The following is a 19,507-nucleotide window of genomic DNA, read 5'->3' on the forward strand; positions in this document are numbered from 1 at the left end:
AAATTAGCCGGGTGTGGTGGCAAGTACCTGTAGTCCCAGCTACTTGGGAGGCTGAGGCAGGAGAATCACTTGAACCAGGGAGGCAGAGGTTGCAATGAGCCGAGATCACTTCAATGCACTCCAGCCTGGGCGACATCCCCCATCAAAAAAAAAAAAAAAAAAAAAAATTATGGGCAAAGATTAGGACCAGATGTCTGGCTTGCTTTACTTGCATTGTCAAGGCAGACCCCCTCCAAATTCTGACATGAATGTCCTCACATTGTTCTATAGAGAATAGTGGTCTGGATGTTGCCAGTGCTGACCGTTCCTTATCATCAACATTTGTGGGCCTGTCTCTCTCTTTTTTTTTTTTTAATAGAGATAGTGTTTCACCATGTTGCCCAGGCAGGTCTCCAACTCCTGAGCTCAAGCAATCCTCCACTGAGATTACAGGCATGAGCCACTACACTCAGCCCTATCTCAATTTAAAGGCTCCTGAGGACCAGGCTGCAAATCAAGGTCTTCCCTGTCATACAAAGGCTTCTTTCTTTTTTTTTTTTTTTTTCTTTGAGACAGAGTCTCACTCTGTCGCCCAGGCTGGAGTGCAGTGGCCGGATCTCAGCTCACTGCAAGCTCCGCCTCCCGGGTTCACGCCATTCTCCTGCCTCAGCCTCCCGAGTAGCTGGGACTACAGGCGCCCGCTGCCTCGCCCGGCTAGTTTTTTGTATTTTTTAGTAGAGATGGGGTTTCACCGTGTTAGCCAGGATGGTCTCGATCTCCTGACCTCGTGATCCACCCGTCTCGGCCTCCCAAAGTGCTGGGATTACAGGCTTGAGCCACCGCGCCCGGCTACAAAGGCTTCTTAAAGTAGGGGCAGATTTCTCCTCTAAGACTAGGGGACTCTTCAAGAGTGGGGTTAGGTCTCTCCCATCAAACTGGAGGCTCCTTGTTACAAATCAAGTTGTGACTCCCAAAAGGTATCCACCTAGAACCTCAGAATGTGACCTTATTTGGAATAAGGGTACTTGGAGATGTAATTAAGGTGAGGATCTCAAGAAGAGATCATTCTAGATTAAGATGAGCCCTAAATCCAGTAATGAGTATTTCTTTTTTTTTTCTTTTTTAAAAAAATTTCTTCTTTTTGGAGACGGAGTCTTGCTCTGTCAGCTAGGATGGAGTGCAGTGGCACGATCTTGGCTCACTGCAACCTCTGCCTCCCAGGGTCAAGCAATTCTCCTGCCTCAGTCTCCCAAGTAGGTGGGATTACAGGCACCCGCCACCACATCCAGCTAATTTTTTTTTTTTAGACGGGGTCTCACTCTGTCACCGGGCTGGAGTGCAGTGGCGCGATCTCTGCTTACTGCAAACTTCGCCTTCTGAGTTCAAGCGATTTTCCTGCCTCAGCCTCCCGAGTAGCTGGAATGTGGGAATTACAGGCACACGCCACCACACCCAGCTAATTTTTATATTTTTAGTAGAGATGGGGTTTCACAATGTTGGCCAGGCTGGTCTCGATCTCCTGATCTGGTGATCCGCCCTCCTGGGACTCCCAAAGTGCTGGGATTACAGGTATGAGCCACCCCACCCGGCCTAATTTTTGTATTTTTAGTAGAAATGGGGTTTCACCTTGTTGGCCAGGCTGGTCTTGAACTCCTGACCTCAAGTGATCTGCCTACCTCAGCCTCCCAAACTGCTGGGATTACAGGTGTGAGCCACTGTACCCAGCTCCAATAATGAATATTTGTAATAAGACAGAAAAGAAGAAAACACAGAGACACAGAAGGAGAAAGTCATGTGAAGGCAGAGGCAGAGACTGGAGTGATGGGTCTACAAGCCAAAAACACCAAGGATTGCTGAAAGCCACCGGAAGCTGGGAAAGTGGCATGAGGCGAATTCTCTCCTGGAGCCTCCCGAACAAACCTGCACTACTGACACCTTGGTTTGGGACTTCTGGCCTCCAGAACTGTAAGAAAATTTCTGTCGCTATAAACCAAGTTTGTGGTAATTTGTTATAGCAGCCCAAGGAAATGCATCCACTGGGCAAGAGTGAGGTCTCCCTCATCACTGCAGTTCCCTAAGGAGGGATGGATATTATATCTTGAGGCTGTCTTTTGTGGGTCAGACTCAGGATGCCAGGGAAGGGCTGAGAGTCTCAGGAGGGCCTTCACCAGGCTCAGACTGAGGTTGAGCTTTAGGCTATGAATTTGCACTTCCTGGCCAAGCTCCCTTACTTGCCCAGGGTAACCTGGATGTTGCTGCCCTGTGTCTGAAGCTCTTGGTCCAGCTGGTCCCTCTCCATAGTGAGCTGAAGGGCAAGGTCCCTGATGCTCTGCAGAACCTTTTCAAAGCTTTGGTTGCCAGGAAAGGAGTCAAGAACAATAAACGGAATATAGATCCTGGCATTGACAGTGGAAAGATGACTTGGCTTTGACCCCAGCCTAAGGAGGCACTGCTCTGCCAGGCCAAGCTGGAGCCACAATCCTGGGGACTCTTTAGATAACTTCCATCCTCCCCCACAACACACTGAAGAGCACTTCACACCTCAAAGCACCTCCCTGTCAGTCACTTCATCTGATCCTCCTATCCCTGAAGCCCACAGGGCAGGGGTTATGATGCTCAGATGACAGATGAGAAAACTAAGCTACAAACAGCACACTGGCTCGTTGGCTAGCAGATAAGAGAGCTGGGACTAGAAAGAAGACGGGTCTGCAGGCTTCAGGCCAGAACCTTTCCCCATAGACTCCTCTCAGCTGCAGAATAGGACTCCAGCCATGGCTGGACTGCCATAGCTGCAGAAATTTTTTTTTTTTTTTTTTTTTGAGACAGAGTTTTGCTCTTGTTGCCCAGGCTGGAGTGCAATGGCACGATCTCAGCTCACCGCAACTTCCACCTCCTGGGTTCAAGCAAGACTCCTGCCTCAGCATCCTGAGTAGCTGGGATTATAGGCATGTGCCACCATGCCCAGCTAATTTTGTATTTTCAGTAGAGATGGGGTTTCTCCATGTTGGTCAGGCTGGTCTCAAACTCCTGACCTTAGGTAATACACCCACCTTGGCTTCCCAAAGTGCTGGGATTACAGGTATGAGCCACTGCGCCCGGCCTAGCTGCATAATTTTAACTTTGGACTTGTGGAAAGCAGATGTGTGACCAAAGGACCGAGAGCATTACAAGCAAGTTAGAAAGCAAAGGAAGTGTAAGTAAAATTATATCCTTCCATTTTTATGGCTGTCTTTGCTTCCTGAAGGAAACTCAACTGCCCCCTCAGGCCTGGGGCATTTCTGCATGCTGCTGACCTGTTTGGATTGCATTCTGAACTGTTAGTAGTGTACCTGAAGGCTCACTGGATAAAAATTCATGAGAATTTAATCCCTCCTTCACCACCTATTGGCTGTGTAACCTTAGGTAATTTTCTTAACCTCTCTGTATAACCACATCAGACCAATCTTGTTCAACTTTATTTATTTATTTATTTATTTATTTATTTATTTATTATTTATTTTTGAGACGGAGTCTTGCTCTGTCACCCAGGCTGGAGTATAGAGGCACAATCTTGGCTCGCTGCAAGTTCTGCCTCCCGGGTTCACACCATTCTCCTGCCTCAGCCTCCCAAGTAGCTGGGACTACAGGCGCCCGCCACCACGCTTGGCTAATTTTTTGTATGTTTTAGTAGAGAATGGGGTTTCACTATGTTAGCCAGGATGGTCTAGATCTCCTGACCTTGTGATCCGCCTGCCTCGGCCTCCCAAAGTTTTGGGATTACAGGCGTGAGCCACTGCGCCTGGTCAACTTTATTTTTTATGAGACAGGGGTCTCACTTGTCGCCCAGGCTGGAGTGCAGTGGTGCGATCACTGCTCACTGCAGCCTTGACTTTCACATCTCAAGCGATCCTCCTGCCTTAGCCCCCCAAGTAGCTGGGACTACAGGTGCACACCACCACACCTGGCCAGTTTTTGTAAAGACAGAGTTTCGCCACGTTGCCCAGGCTAGTCTGGAACTCCTGGGCTCAAGCAATCCATTTGCCTTGGCCTCCCAAAGTTCTGAGATTACAGGCGGGAGCCACCACTCCCACCACACCTAGCCTGGTCCAACTTTTATGTAACAAAGTTGTTAGTTGTTTTTCAGTTACCATGGACCCCCAGGTCAAAGATCATGTAACCTGAGCATGAGCAGATGATCCAAGCATGCAGCCAATGGCGGAACCTAAGTGCTCAGATCAAGGAGCAGGGACTGAATTAAGAGGTGAACCTCATGGTGGGATCCAAGATTCAGTAAGATGGAGCCCTGGCATCACCCCATGGCAGGATCCAGTCAGATCCTGCCTCCTGGTATCACCTCATTGAAAGATCCAATCAATTCTCACCTTCTTATCCTACGTTTATAAAACCTGACCCATCCCCCAGCTCAGGGAGACAGATTTGAGAGTTTCTTCCTGTCTCCTTGCCAGCTGACTTGCAATAAACTTTTCTCACTGCAAAAACTTGATGCTTTGGTGTTTGGCTTTCCATTGCACATGGGCAAATTAATCCATTTTGGTTCAGTGACATCTGAGCCTCAATTTCCTCAGCCACAAAAAATGAAAGATAATAATTGTACTTTATAGGACAGTCTTAAGGATTAAAAGAGAGAATAAGTGTGGAGAAAATTATTTGTAAGCTTATACATATAATTACATATCACTTGGAGGCACTAATAGGATTTTTAGGGGTCGCTAAAATCAGTTTCTTTATTGTTATTTTAGTTTGTTATTTTAGAGACAGGGTCTTGCTCTGTCACTCAGGCTATGGTGCAGTGGTGTGATCATAGCTCACTGCAACCTTGAACTCCTAGGCTCAAGCAATTCTCCTGCTTCAGTCTCCCAAGTAGCTGGGACTATAAGCACTTGCCACTATGCCAAGTTAATTTTCATTTTGTGTAGAAACAGGATCTTATCACGTTGCCCAGGATGCTCTCAAACATCTGGCCTCAAATGATCCTTCCACCTCAGCCTCCCAAAGTGCCGGGATTATAGGCATGGGTCACCACATGTGGCCTTTTTTTTTTTTTTTTGTGGGGGTGGGGTAAGTGTCTTTTTTAATTGAAAAGCTAACAAATTTTCCAAGTCCGTTTCTCCAAAGAAAAAAACCCACAAACTGTGTAGTAACTGAGTCTCTCTCAGCAATATATTTAAAGCTAAGAGGATTTTTTTTTAAGTCCTCAGATGCAATTAAGGAAGCCCTGCTACATACAGGTTAATGAATATCAGTAATACTCCTTGACTCTAGGAGGCTGGAAGATATCCCAGTAACCCCACTCAGATCAATTGTTTCAAGTACCCTTTTTCCAGTTTCTAACTCATGAGTAAAGATAATATTTTCTGACTAGGTGTGGTGGCTCACACCTGTCACCTTAGCACTTTGGGAGGTCGAAGCGGGCAGATCACTTGAGCCCAGGAGTTCAAGACCAGCCTGGGAAACATAGCAAAACCCTATCTGAACAAAAATTACAAAATTTAGCCAGTTATGGTAGTATGCATCCATAGTCCCAGCTACTCGGGAGGCCGAGGTGGGAGGATCACTTGAGCCCAGGAGGTCGAGGTTGCAGTGAGCCAAGATGGCACCATTACACTTCAGCCTGAGTGACAGAGTGAGTCCCTGTCTCAAAAAAAAAAAAAAGGCCAGGTGCAGTGGCTCATGACTGTAATCCCAGCACTTTGGGAGGCCGAGGCAGGCAGATCACAAGGTCAGGAGATCGAGACCATCCTGGCTAATGCGGTGAAGCCCCGTCTCTACTAAAAAAATACAAAAAATTAGCCAGGCGTAGTGGCGGGCGCCTGTAGTCCCAGCTACTTAGGAGGTTGAGGCAGGAGAATGGCGTGAACCCAGGAGGCGGAGCTTGCAGTGAGCCAAGATTGCGCCATGGCACTCCAGCTTGCGCGACAGAGCAAGACTCCATCTCAAAAAAAAAAAAGATAATATTTTGTTAATTCTATTTCAGAAAATGTTTTGCAAGTTGTTTTACTTACAATGCCAACTTTTTTTTTTTTTTTTTTTTGAGATGGAGTTTCGCTTTTGTTGCCCAAGCTGGAGTACAATGGAATGATCTTGGCTCACTGCAACCTCCACCTCCCAGGTTCAAGCAATTCTCCTGCCTTAGCCTCCCAAGTAGCTGGGCTTACAGGTGTATGCCACTGTGCCCGGCTACTTTTTTGTATTTTTAGTAGAAATGGGGTTTCATCATGTTAGCCAGGCTGGTCTCAAACTCCTGACCGTAGGTGATCCGCCCGCCTTGACCTCTCAAAGTGCTGGGATTACAGGCATGAGCCACCATGCCCAGCCTACAATGCCAACTTTTAAAAAGGTCACTAAAGTTAACTGGACAATAAACTAGGCAGTCATCACTTTACAAAAAAGGGGGAAAGCCCAAAATGCCACTTTCCTTAGAGAACCCACATTTCAGTTTTATGCATAGCAAAGAAAACAGGAACTTTCTATCATACTGGAAGAAACTCAGCCATAGGTTTGGAATCTGTACTCAAACTATACATGCAGTGAGGACAGTATTCTGCCGGTATAATTGATTTGTGGTTGCATTTGTCTACTGTTTGTTGAATATTCATGATTATAAACAGCAATGCAACTCGTATTTGAAACAATCCTTGCAGTGCTACAGAGTCAGGCGCAACATCTGGCTTCTCTTCACATCACTGGTTCTCTGTGTGCCTGGGCTTCCTGCTCTTCAGTAAAGCCATTTTTGATGTTGAAGTTCTCGCAAATCTCCTCAGGAGCTTTCCCCTTGATAGTATTGGCAATGGTCTTACATGTAATACCAAGCAAACCTTTGATGTCTCAGGAGTTTGCAGCCAGAATATGTTCAAAAAGTGTTCCTTGGTAAACTTTCAGGAATTCCTGGTCCCAAACAGAGACATCATCTGTTATTTTTTTCTTTGTTCTCATTATCCTCAGGAGGAGGAGGGCTGTCCTTGTGGTGTGCAAAGGGCCGGTGCAATGGCTCACGCCTGTAATCCCAGCACTTTTGTAGGTTGAGGAGGGAGGATCTCTTGAGCCTAGGAGTTTCAGACCAGCCTGGGCAACATGGCAAAACCCCGTCTCTACAAAAAAATACAAAAATTAGCCAGGTGTGGTGGCATATGCCTGTAGACCCAGCTACTTGGGAGGCTGAGGTAGGAAGATCACTTGAGCTCAGAAGGTCGAGGCTGCAATGAGCTATGAATATGCCACTGGACTCCAGCCTGGCAACAGAGTGAGACCCCGTTTCAAAAACAATAACAGGCCGGCCGCAGTGGCTCACACCTGTAATCCTAGCACTTTGGGAGGCCAAAGCGGGCGGATCACAAGGTCAGGAGATCGAGACCATCCTGGCTAACACAGTGAAACCCCGTCTCTACTAAAAATACAAAAAATTAGCCGGGCGCGGTGGCGGGTGCCTGTAGTCCCAGCTACTCAGGAGGCTGAGGCAGGAGAATGGTGTGAACCCCGGGGGCAGAGCTTGCAGTGAGCCGAGATCGTGCCACTGTACTCCAGCCTGGGCGACAGAGCGAGACTCCGTCTCAAAAAAAAAAAAAAAAACAATAACAAAAAAACCAAAGTGAGACTGGGTGTGGTGGCTCACACCTGTAATCCCAGCACTTTGGGAGGCCAAGACAGGAAAATCCTTTGAGGACAGTAGTGCAAGACCAGCTTGGGCAACATGATGAGACCCCACCCCTGCAAACAAAAACAAAACAAGAACAACAGGTGGAACATCTATATGAAGATAAAGAGAGCTCTGTTTACAGGTCTGGCTTCTAGAGACCACTGCTGTCACTTCCCCTCTTTTTTTTTTTTTTTGAGACAGAGTCTAGCTCTGTCGCCCAGGCTGTAGTGCAGTGGCCAGATCTCAGCTCACTGCAAGCTCCGCCTCCTGGGTTTACGCCATTCTCCTGCCTCAGCCTCCTGCGTAGCTGGGACTACAGGCGCCCGCCACCTTGCCCGGCTACGTTTTGTATTTTTTAGTACAGATGGGGTTTCACCGTGTTAGCCAGGATGGTCTCAATCTCCTGACCTCGTGATCCGCCCGTCTCGGCCTCCCAAAGTGCTGGGATTACAGGCTTGAGCCACCGCGCCCAGCCCCACTTCCCCTCTTCCCCTGCACACCCAAGAAGGACATATGAGCAATTACCCAGATGTCTAACTGAAGCCCAAGACAACATTCCCCACTGCACCGCTCCCAGGTCTTGAAAGATAAGGCTGACTACCTGATGTGCTGATGTGCCTGGTGTTTGCCTTCATCGTTCCTCTGGTGCTCTCTTTTTTATTTTTTAATTTAGTTTTATTTTTTTTGAGACGGAGTCTCATTCTGTCGCCCAGGCTGGAGTGCAGTGGCGCAATCTCGGCTTACTGCAAGCTCCACCTCTGGAGTTGACGCCATTCTCCTGCCTCAGCCTCCCGAGTAGCTGTGACTACAGGTGCCCGCCACCACGCCCAGCTAATTTTTTTTTTGTATTTTTAGTAGAGATGGGGTTTCACCATGTTGGCTAGGATGGTCTCAATCTCCTGACCTCGTGATCCGCCCGCTCCGGCCTCCCAAAGTGCTGGGATTACAGGAGTGAGCCATTGTGCCCGGCTGGTATTTTTTGTTTTTTTTTGTTTCGAGACAAGTATGATTCTGTTGCCCAGGTTGGAGTGCAGGGTGTGATCAAGGCTCACTGCAGCCTTGACCTCCTGGGCTCAAGCAATTCCCCCACCTCAGCCTCTAAAGTAGCCGGGACTACAGGCATGCACCACTGTGCCCTGTTTACTTATTTATTTATTTATTGAGATGGAGTCTTGCTCTGTCTCGCAGGGTGGAATGCAGTGGCATGATTTTGGCTCACTGCAGCCTCCGCCTCCTGGGTTCCAGTGATTCTCCTGCGTCAGCCTCCTGGGTAGATGGGATTACAGACACACGCCAACATGCCTGGCTAATTTTTGTATTTTTAGTAGAGATGGGGTTTCACCATGTTGGTCAGGCTAGTCTTGAACTCCTGGCCTCCGCTGATCCGCCTGCCTCGACCTCCCAAAGTGCTGGGATTACAGGCGTGAGCCACCGCGCCCGGCCCGTGCCCTGCTTATTAAAACATTTTTTTTTTTGTAAAGACGAGGTATCACTATGTTGCCTAGGCTGTCTTGAATTACTGGGCTTGAGAGATCCTCCTGCTTCACCTTTCAAAGTGCTGGGATTATAGACGTGAGGTACTGCGGCCGGCCTTTGCTCTGCTGCTCTTCCTGTCCAGCCTCAGCTGTCTGGCTGCCACCTGTGCAGGTTCTGCAGGGGCTGTGTGTTCCCTCAGCCCATTTCCTGCTTGCTTCCTGCTGGTCATGACTGGGCTCCTGCTATAGGTTAGCCTTCCCCTACCCAGGGCCCACCCCTCCTCTCTGAAAACTGATCCCTCAGGCCAGGAGCCACCTTTGGTCTCCTCAGGAAGATCCTAACCTGTAACCCCTCCACACCTTGTGAGACTTGTTCCCCCCTTGGGCTTTTTTTGCCCCATTCCTCTGAGAACCATTCCCTTTCATTACCCAGAGTTCCCCAAACCCAACCCTGCCCATACTCTGCCTCCTCTCTCATCTGCCCTGATCCCTCTTCCATTTTCCTCTCTCTCATCCTTGACTCCTTCACTTCCATCATCCTCTCCTAACTTCCCGCCCTCCACTTGTCCCTTACCCCATTCTCCTCTCCTGACTCTACTCTTCTCCCCATTCTGACCCAGCCTTGAGTTCCCTAAGCCCCTCCCTCCTGCTTTATCTCCCCACAGACTGGAACACCCACTGCTTTATAAGCAATCGGGGAGCTGTTTCCCCCATTCCCCCAAAATGGGGGCCATTTTCTACAGCGGCCTCTTCCTCAGGAACAACACATATGACCTTCACTCCTTCCTTAAGTTCATCCTCTAGGTGTAGAGGGGGACTTGACTCTTCCTCCACCCCTGGGAATTTCCCTCTGTGCCCCCAGCTCAGCTCTACTCATACCCCCATTCCAGAATCCCAGTCTCCCAGAGCGCCTGGGTTCACACCCGCAGAAGTGTCAGATTCTAGGCTTCACAGTCCCAGGCACCAGACCCCAGCCCACTCAATCTCATTTCTCTATCCCTTCTCCCTAGGGGGTTATTTCTGGGCAGGAAACCTCTCCTCTCAAACTTTCCCTTACTCCTAATATACAAACACTATCTTTGGATGGAAGCCCATCAGAAAAATCCAATCCAACCTGCTGGGTGAGGTAGAACTAGTCTTCAGTGGGACTAGTGGGACTAATGGTGGTGCTCTCCGATGGTTCATCTTTATCCTGTCTCCCCCAGACTTTAGCCCTCACCGAGGATCAACAGATAGGATTGTCCTCCATGGGCCTCAAAAGTTCATGGTAGGCTGGGCACGGTGGCTCATGCCTGTAATCCCAGCCCTTTGGGAGGCCAAGGTGGGCAGATCACTTGAGGTCAGGTGTTTGAGACCAGCCTGGTCAAACTGGTGAAATCCTGTCTCTACTAAAAATACAAAAAAATTAGCCGGGTGTGGTGGTGGGCGCCTGTAGTCCCAGCTACTCGGGAGGCTGAGGCAGGAGAATCACTTGAACCCAGGAGGCGGAGGTTGCAGTGAGCCTAGACTGAGCTATTGCACTCCAGCCTGGGCGACAGAGTGAGACTCCATGACAAAAAAAAAAAAAAATTCACACTGGGATGCTTGTTCAAGCTGAGTTGGAGTAAGTCGTCAAGAAGGGCCTCAGCAAGGACTGGCCCCATAAGGATGGTTTGAGGGAGTGGCTAGGGGTAGGGGTTGTGGGGAGCAACCCAAAGCAGGCTCAGTAAATAGCAGTTTGAAGCCCACACTGACACAGTCAGGACCCTCTAGCTAGAAAAACAAATGCTTGGGAGGGAGGCACAGCTTTTAGGTTTAAATCTCACTTTAACCACAATGGAGTCACATCACTGGCACATTTAACTTAGGGCCAGGATAGCTATGTGCATTCAGTAAAGGGCAATTTTGTTGTAAACAGCTGGCAGGGTAAGAAGGGAGACAGCATCTCAGAGACACTAAGTGTGAGTTTAGTGATTTGAGTATTTTTTACACAACATGGACACTTAATGCAAGCCAACTTCAAATCTGGTGCTCAACCACTGAAACCAGCAGTTTGTTCCAATGATGGACAAAAACCAGACAGAGTTGAACTTATTGAGAGGCCAGCTCTACTTTATTTTATAGATGATTTAAGAAATTTCCATGGTTTATTTTGAAAATATTCCATTTTTGACCTATGTATTGACTTTAGAACCTAATCTCTTTGTACATTATAATTCTGCTTTACTTATTTTGTGACCTTTCTCAGTCATTTAACCTCTGAGACTCCATTTCCTCCTGTGTAAAATAGAGTTAGAAAAACTGGTCTTCAAGTAGCCTTGTCCTCTGCCTTTCTCTTCTGCGCTGATGCCACCTCAAGCTGGCCAGTCTCCTTGGGACCAAACACTGTGCCTTCAATTAAGGTGCAGAGTTCTGACGGAGAGATATTTGAAGTTGAGGTGGAAATTGCCAAACAATCTGTGACTATCAAGACCATGTTGGAAGATGTGGGAATGAATGATAGAAGAGATGATGACCTAGTCATTTACCACATTTTATTATTGTTATCATTTTTTTTTTTTTTTTTTTTTTTGAGACAGAGTCTCGCTCTGTCACCCAGGCTGGAGTGCTGTGGCCGGATCTCAGCTCACTGCAAGCTCCGCCTCCCGGGTTCACGCCATTCTCCTGCCTCAGCCTCCTGAGTAGCTGGGACTACAGGCGCCCGCCACCTCACCCGGCTATTTTTTTGTATTTTTTTTTAGTAGAGACAGGGTTTCACCGTGTTAGCCAGGATGGTCTCGATCTCCTGACCTCGTGATCCGCCCGTCTCGGCCTCCCAAAGTGCTGGGATTACAGGCTTGAGCCACCGCGCCCGGCCTGTTATCAATTTTTTTAAGTGGAGATGAAGTCTCGCTATATTGCCTAGGCTGGTCTCAAACTCCTGGGCTCAAGTGATCCCCCCACCTCAGCCTCCCAAAGTGCTGGGATTATAGGCGTGAGCCACTGTACCCAGTCCTCTCCTTGTGGTTTATGCTCTCAGTAAGTCTAGGTCCAGGTGGAGGAGGAGGCAGAATGTACCCAATGAGCCAGCATCTATTAGGCAAAGAAGGACAGCCCTTCCTGCACCCCACCTTCATACCAGGTTGTATCTTGATATACTGACATGGAAAAGGAGGCCTTCAATGGAGTGATCCAGGGCCTCTCTGCTTTACCACTAGCCTGGCCTACCAAACTTGCAATTTCCTGATTCATAACTCCATCCCATTCCTGATTCTTCCTGCCTCCAGTCCTGCCACATGTCCCACTTCAGGCTTCCATCTATTCTGACTCCTGTGGGTTTTAGAGCATCCCCTGGGGCCACCTCCTGGCAGTGAACTGGCTTACCCAGGAAATGTAGAGGAACTATTTTTTTGTCTGATAGGTGGCTGGGGACAGAGAAGTCCTAGCCCCAGATCTCCCAGGGCTGCTGGGCGTATCACAATACCTGATTTTTATCAAAAGTTTATTCTGTGCCAGATACTTTCTAAATTCTCTATATCAGTTCATCCTCCTAACAACCCTCTAAAACAAATGCTATTATTATCTCCACTTTAGACAGGAGGAAGTAAGGTCAAAGAGGTTAAATAACTTGCTCAGGGTTAGCCATCTATAATCCCAGTTGGGCAAGGATTCAAAATAGGGGTGTCTATTGCAGGAGCCTGTCTTCTGAACCACTGTGCTGTGATTCCTCCAGGGATCCCCATTTGAGTTCATGGCACTGGCGTCCTTCCAGTTCCTTCAAACATCAGCATTGCCTTCCATCCTTCCCACCACTCACCACCCATGACTCAGTGAAGAATAGAATTGTATCCATTCCTCTCCTTCCTTCCCCAGGCCCAACACAAATGTCCTAATTCAGGTCTTTTTTACTTCCCATCAGGATTCTTTTTTTTTTAGATGGAGTTGGAGTCTCGCTCTGTCGTCAGGCAGGAATGCAGTGGCCCTATCTTGGCTCACTGCAACCTCTGCCTCCCAGGTTCAAGTATTCTCCTACCTCAGCCTCCCAAGTAGCTGGGATTACAGGTTCATGCCACCACGCCCAGCTAATTTATGTATTTTTAGTAGAGGCGAGGTTTCACCTTGTTGGCCAGGCTGGCCTCGAACTCCGGATCTCAAGTGATCCACCCACTTCAGCCTCTCAAAGTGCTGGATTACAGGCATGAACCACCACGGCCGGCCCTATCAGGATTCTTTCTCTTTTATGGTTATATTTGTTACTATAAAGATGGCATGGGCCAGGAGTGGTGGCTCATGCCTGTAATCCCAGCACTTTGGGAGGCCAAGGCAGGAGGATCGCTTGAGCCCAGGAGTTCAAGGCCAGCCTGGGCAACATAATGAGATCCCATCTCTATTTTACATATATTAGCCAAGTGTGGTGGCATACACCTGTAGTTCCAGCTACTACGGAGGCTGAGGCAAGAGGATTGATTGAGGCTGGGAGGTCAAGGCTGCAGTAAACTGTGGTTGTGCCACTGCACTCCAGCCTACATGACAGAAAAAGACTCTGATGAAGAAAAAAACAGTAAAATAAAAAATGATATTTACTGTATTTATTTATTTATTTATTTATTTGAGACAGATTCTCACTCTGTCGCCCAGGCTTGAGTGCAGTTGTGTAATCTCAGCTCACCTCAAACTTCACCTCCTGGGTTCAAGCCATTCTCTTGCCTCAGCCTCCTGAATAGCTGGGAGTACAGGTGCGTGCCACCACGCTGGGCTAATTTTTTGTATTTTTAGTAGAAACAGTGTTTCACCATGTTAGCCAGGATGGTCTCAATCTCTGCACCTCGTGATCCACCTGCCTTGGCCTCCCAAAGTGCTGGGATTACAGGCATGAGCCACCATGCGCGGTCCTGTATGATATTTTTCTTATTTTTTCGGTTAACATTTATCATAAGTGTTTTTTTCATATTTTTTAAGCCTCTTGGTAAACATCATTTTGATGACTGCCAAATTGATAACAGTCCATTGTTAGGATATCCCACAGTTTACCGAGCCATTCTCCTATCCATCTCTTTCTGGAGTTTCCAGATTTTCTATATTAAAAATAGTGCTGCAAGAGGAGTAACTGCATTAAAAAAAAAAGTGGGGGCAGTGGGGGAGTAATGCTGTGATTCCCAGAAATTGAATTAGTGGGTCAAAGGTTGCACATACATATTTATACAAGTTGCCTTTCTTTCTTCCTTTTTTCCTTCTTTCTTTCCTTCCTTCCCTCTTTCTTTCAAGATGGTGTCTCACTGTGTTGCCCAGGCTAGTCTTTAACTTCTGGGGTCAAGCAATCCTCCCTTCTCAGCCTCCTGAGCAGAGGGGATTACAGGCATGTGTCACCACACCCAGCATAAATTGCTTTTCTAAGAGATTGGCTACTCAAGATTTATGAGGTTCTAGTCTCTTCACATCCTTCCCAGCCTGGGGGGTAAAATTATTGAGAATCTTTGCCTCTTTAGTATTATTCCATTTCTGTAGTTCAAAAACAGGCAAAACCAATCGTGGTGTTAAAAATGAAGACAGGGCCAGGTGTGGTGACTCATGCCTGTAATCCCAGCACTTTGGGAGGCCGAGGTGGGCAGATCACTTGAGGTCAGGAGTTCGTGACCAGCCTGGCCAACATGGTGAAACCCCGTCTCTACCAAAAATACAAAAATTAGCTGGGCGTGGTGGCGGGTGCCTGTAATCCCAGCTACCGAAGGCTGAGGCAGGAATTGCTTGAACTTGGAGACGGAGGTTGCAGTGAGCTGAGATCACACCACTGCACTCCACTCCAGCCTGGGCAACAGAGTGAGACTGTCTCCAAAAAAAAAAAAAAAAAGAAAGAAAGAAAGAAAAAGAAGGCCGGGCGCGGTGGCTCAAGCCTGTAATCCCAGCACTTTGGGAGGCCGAAACGGGCGGATCACGAGGTCAGGAGATCGAGACCATCCTGGCTAACACGGTGAAACCCCGTCTCTACTAAAATACAAAAAACTAGCTGGGCGAGGTGGCGGGCGCCTGTAGTCCCAGCTACTCAGGAGGCTGAGGCAGGAGAATGGCGTAAACCCGGGAGGCAGAGCTTGCAGTGAGCTGAGATCCGGCCACTGCACTCCAGCCTGGGCGACAGAGCGAGACTCCGTCTCAAAAAAAAAAAAAAAAAAAAAAAAAAAAAAAAAAAAAAAAAAAAAAAAAGAAAGAAAAAGAAAAAGAAAAAAGGTGGACATGCTGTTCACACTTGTAATCCCAACACTTTGGGAGGCCAAAGTAGGTGGATCTCTTGAGCAGCTTGGGCAACTTGGCAAAACTCCATCTCTACAAAAGTTTAAAAATTAGCTAGGCATTGTAACACTTGCCTGTAGTCTCAGCTACTCAGGATGCCAAGGAGGGAGGATCACTTGAGCTTGGGGAAGTAAAGGCTGCAGTGAGCTGTGCCATTGCATCCAGGCTGGGTGAGACAGTGAGACCCTGTCTGTCTCAAAAAAATAATAATAATGAAATCAAGATAATGACTACCCTTGTAGGGAAAAAGTGATGGGGAAGAGACATGAGGAGGACTACTGGGGTATTGGTAATGTTCTGTTTCTTGACTTCAGCATTGGTTACACAATGTGTTTGATTTGAGAAAATTTGTCATGTTGTACATTTATGATATGTGCACTTTTCTGTAAGTTATACTTCAGTATGAAGTTGACTAAGTACACCAAAATCACAAGCAACAAAAGAAAAAATAGGTAATAATTTGGGCTTCATCAAAGTTAAAAACTTTAGTGCTTTAAAGGAAACAATCAAGAAAGTGAAAAGGACCCACAGAACAGAGAAAATATTTGCAAATCATATACCTGATAAAGGACTTGTATCTAGAATACATAAATAACTTTAAAAACTGAATAATAACAAGACAATTCAATTTAAAAACGGGCAAAAGATATGAACAGACATTTCTCCAAAGATAGATAAATGACTGATACAAGCACATAAAAAGATGCTCCACATCAGTAATTGTCAGGAAAATGCAAATCAAAGCCACAATGAGATACTACTTCCCATACTCTAAAATAGCTATAATCAAAAAGATAGACAATAACAAGCGTTGATGAGGATACACAGAAATTAGAACCTCCACACATTGCCGATGGTAATACGAATTGGCACAGTTGCTTTGGAAAACAGTCTGGTACTTTCTCAGGTGGTTAAACATAGAGTTACCATATGACCCAGCAATTCTACCCCAAAGACCCAAGACAAATGAAAACATATGTCGATACAAATATGTGTATATGAACATTCATAGCTGCATATTTCTTTTCTTTTTCCGTTGTTGTTGAGACAGGGTCTCAGTCTGTCACCCAGGCTAGAGTGCAGTGGTGCAATCTCAGCTCATTGCAACCTCCACCTCCCAGGCTCAAGTTATCCTCCCACCTCAGCCTCTTGAGTAGCTGGTAGGACTGGCACATACCACCACACCAGCTAATTTTTTGTATTGTTTGTAGAAAGTTTCACCATGTTGCCCAGGCTGGTCTCAAGTAATCTGCCTGTCTCAGCCTTCCAAAGTGCTGGGATTACAGGCACTAGCCACTGCACCTGACCTAGCAGCCTATTTCATAACAGCAAAAAAGTGGAAATAACCCAAATGTCCATCAATTGATGAAAGGATAACTAAAATGTAGTATATCCATATAATGTAATATTATTGAGCAATAAAAAAATTAAGCCAGGCACAGTGGCATGTGCCAGGAGTTTGAGTCCAGCCTAGGCAACATAGTGAGACCTTGCCCCTTAAAAAAAAAAGAAAAAAGAAAAGAAGTTCTGGTACATGCTACAACATGGATGAATCTTGAAAACTTCATGCTAACTGATAGAGGCCAGTCACAAAAGGTCATATATTGTATGATTCCATGTATATGAAATGTCTTACAGACATAGATTAGCAATTACCTAGGGCTGAGAGAGTGGGGAAAATGTGGAGTGACTGCCAACGGATACGGGTGTTCTTTCGGAAGTGATGAAAATGTTTTAAAGTCAATTGTGGCGATGGTTGCACAAATTATGAATATGCTAAAAGCTGTTGAACTGTATACTTTATTGATTGACAAGGTCTCACTCTGTTGCCCAGACTGGAGTGCATTTGCCTGACCTTGGCTCACTGCAACCTTGACCTCCTGGGCTCAAGGCATCCTCCCACCTCAGCCTCCAGAGCAGCTGATTACTACATGCTTGTACCCCCATACTTAGCTAATAGTTGTATTTTTTTTTTGTAGAGACAGTCTTACTATGTTGCCCAGGCTGGACCCCAGCTCCTGGCCTCAAGTGATCCTACTACCTCAGACTCCCCGAAGTACTAGGATTACAGGCGTGAGCTGCCCAGCCCTGCCGAATAGTCATTTTTATTTTTATTTTACTTTTTTGAGATGGAGTCTCACTCTGTTGCCGAGGCTGGAGTGCAGTGGCACCGTGTCAACTCACTACAACCTCTGTCTCCTAGGTTCAAGCAATTCTCCTGCCTTGGCCTCCCGAGTAGCTGGGATTTACAGGCACCCACCACCATGCCTGGCTAGTTTTTGTTTGGGTTTTTTGTTTGTTTGTTTTTCTTTTCAAGACAGAGTCTCACTCTGTCCAGGCTGGAATGCAGTGGCGCCATCTCGGCTCACTGCAAGCTCCGCCTCCCAGATTCATGCCATTATCCTGCCTCAGTCTCCCGAGTAGCTGGGATTACAGGCGCCTGCCACCACGCCCAGCTAATTTTTTGTATTTTTAGTAGAGATGGGGTTTCACTGCGTTAGCCAGGATGGTCTCGATGTCCTGACCTTGTGATCCACCTGTCTTGGCCTCCCAAAGTGTTGGGATTACAGGCGTGAGCCACCGCGCCCGGCCATGCCTAATTCTTTAATCTTGTATTTGTTTTATTTTATAAGTTAGGGGCCGGGCGCAGTGGCTCAAGCCTGCAATCCCAGCACTTTGGGAAGCCGAGACGGGCGGATCACAAGGTCAGGAGATCGAGACCATCCTGGCTAACACGGTGAAACCCCGTCTCTACTAAAACTATACAAAAAACTAGCCGGGCGAGGTGGCGGTCACCTGTAGTCCCAGCTACTCAGGAGGCTGAGGCAGGAGAATGACGTTAACCCGGGAGGCGGAGCTTGCAGTGAGCCGAGATCGCCCCACTGCACTCCAGCCTAGGCGACAGAGTGAGACTCCATCTAAATAAATAAAAAAATAAAATAAAATAAAATAAAATAATAAAAAAAACAATAATAAATAAACAAACAAAAATAAATAAAATGGGAGCTAATTGGTCCTCCATATTTTCAGGTTCTGCATTTGTGGATTCAACTGACCATGGATGGAAAATATTCCAAAAATATGATGTCAACATCATTTTTTTTTTTTTTTTTTTTGAGACGGAGTCTTGCTCAGCCGCCCAGGTTGGAGTACAGTGGCCGGATCTCAGCTCACTGCAAGCTCCGCCTCCCAGGTTTATGCCATTCTCCTGCCTCAGTCTCCCGAGTAGCTGGGACTACAGGCGCCCGCCACCTCGCCCGGCTAGTTTTTTGTATTTTTAGTAGAGACGGGGTTTCACCGTGTTAGCCAGGATGGTCTCGATCTCCTGACCTCGTGATCCGCCCGTCTCGGCCTCCCAAAGTGCTGGGATTACAGGCTTGAGCCACCGCGCCCGGCCTGATGTCAACATCATTATAGAAAAATATAAGAAAAAAAATCCCCCCAAAAGGATGGTTGCATCTGTACTGAATATGTACAGAGATTTTTCCTTGTCATTAATCCCTAAGCAATACAATATAACAATTATTTATATAGCATTTACACTGTATTAAGTATTATAAGTAATCTTGAGATGATTTTTTTTTTTTTTTTTTTTTTTTTTTTTTTTTTTTTTTGAGACGGAGTCTCGCTCTGTCGCCCAGGCTGGAGTGCAGTGGCGCGATCTCGGCTCACTGCAAGCTCCGCCTCCCGGGTTCACGCCATTCTCCTGCCTCAGCCTCCCGAGTAGCTGGGACTACAGGCGCCCACAACCGCGCCCGGCTAATTTTTTGTATTTTTAGTAGAGACGGGGTTTCACCGTGGTCTCGATCTCCTGACCTCGTGATCCGCCCGTCTCGGCCTCCCAAAGTGCTGGGATTACAGGCTTGAGCCACCGCGCCCGGCCTGATGTCAACATCATTATAGAAAAATATAAGAAAAAAAATCCCCCCAAAAGGATGGTTGCATCTGTACTGAATATGTACAGAGATTTTTCCTTGTCATTAATCCCTAAGCAATACAATATAACAATTATTTATATAGCATTTACACTGTATTAAGTATTATAAGTAATCTTGAGATGATTTAAAGTATGTGGGAGGATATGCATAGGTTATATGCAAAGACTACACCATTTCATATAAGGGACTTAAGCATCCATGGGTGTTGATATCCATTCTGGAACTAATCCCCCCAGTAC

The 19,507-nt window shown here is 46.8% G+C and overlaps 1 protein-coding gene across 2 annotated transcripts in view; it reads right to left on the reverse strand.

The window, feature by feature from the left end:
- Nucleotides 1-4,675: 4,675 nt before the first annotated feature.
- LDB1 (LIM domain binding 1) overlaps nt 4,676-19,507 on the reverse strand; it is a 36,885-nt gene continuing 22,053 nt past the window's right edge. For both annotated transcript variants that reach the window (XR_010578081.2, XR_010578079.2), the window contains exon 14: nt 4,676-7,067. The gene's annotated coding sequence lies outside the window, so the exon portion shown is untranslated. The remainder of the gene's footprint in view (nt 7,068-19,507) is intronic.

The sequence above is a fragment of the Macaca fascicularis genome, chromosome 9, assembly GCF_037993035.2.
Source record: "Macaca fascicularis isolate 582-1 chromosome 9, T2T-MFA8v1.1".
Taxonomy (NCBI): domain Eukaryota; kingdom Metazoa; phylum Chordata; class Mammalia; order Primates; family Cercopithecidae; genus Macaca; species Macaca fascicularis.